Raw genomic sequence first — 1,469 nt, 5'->3', positions numbered from 1 at the left:
TTGTAAATTTAATTCTACACTATCTTGACTCTTTCTACTTATATATATATATATATTTTTTTACATAAGCATCACCACTTATCAAGGCTAAGAGGCCACTCGATAATAAGGGTTAAAGAGTGTACAGTAGAAATTGGACAATATAGTAATCGTTAGTAATGGAAATTCGGTAAATTTGTTAACTTATATGGAACGGCTCATCAAAAACTTGTTTACGTTAGACTTGAAGACAACCATATTTTAGTCAACTGGCAAGCAGGAAAACGGAAGACAATTCCATAGGCGTGCAGTTCTAAGAAAGAAGCTTTGCTCATGGAATCGACGTTTAGGTTTAGGCACAGATAAAGAGTGGGGGAAATTATTGCTAGTGTTTTCTGCTAGACGTGTGTTTCTTGTGAATGTTTGGCGAGGGGGACCATAGATTGAGCTCATCCGAACATTTACCATGAAAATAACGATAAAGCAGAGACAAACTCGCAACATCTCTTCTGTGAGAAATATATATATATATATATATATATATATATATATATATATATATACCATTGACATATAATCTATTTCGGGTTACGCCGGCATGTCGGAAATTGTGATTTTGCTGGACAGGTTGGTTAGCTCAAAAAGAGTTCAAGTTGACGTATGTCAAACGCTGTAGTTGAGCTCGACGGTGCAACCTGAAATGTCATTCGGTTCGTGTGAAAGAAAACGTGAAAAGAAAGAAAGAAAGAAAGAAAAAGAGAGAGAGCACGAAAAAAAGAGAGAAAGATATCTTTTCGCTCGCATGCAAGCAATCTAGATTCCGATTTTAGGCGAAGAAGACCTGTCGGGTTACGTAAAAAAAAAAAAAAAAAACGCAAAAAACGGAGCCCACAATACGATGGCTCCCCCATAGTTCACTCGTAGAAGATAAAAGTAATCCATGCGGGAAAATCGGCGCCATGTTTTGTCAGGTTTTTTTCTCACAGCATCGACCGGTGACGAGAAGAATCGGTCAGAAAACCGAAGAAACAGCAAAAAGGTATGGCTACTTTATCATCATATATATAGCAGATGAAACGGTAATAAAATAAAACAAATATATTTGTTCTGCAATAGTATTGAGCACTTTCTTCAGGTTTTTAATAATTCCATTTTTGATATATATATATATATATATATATATATATATATATATATATATATATATAAATTGAAACCGTAAAAATTATTCTCCGTGGCTCAATGTCTACCAAAATAAAAACATTGTTTTCCGAAACGATCGTAAAAACTATTGACTTTGTTGTTGTTCCTTCTTGTGAAACGGATTTTTAATTTAATTCTAATTTGAATTTTAAATTATCAATCGCATTACTGAATATATATATATATATATATATATATATATATATATATATATATATATATATATATGTATATATATAGTAAGTTATAAAATATATATGGCGATTAAGCTACACTGAATATTCCGC

Source organism: Euprymna scolopes, chromosome 39 (assembly GCF_053919585.1).
Source record: "Euprymna scolopes isolate OS-2025 chromosome 39, ASM5391958v1, whole genome shotgun sequence".
NCBI lineage: Eukaryota > Metazoa > Mollusca > Cephalopoda > Sepiida > Sepiolidae > Euprymna > Euprymna scolopes.
This window is presented reverse-complemented; position numbering follows the sequence as displayed.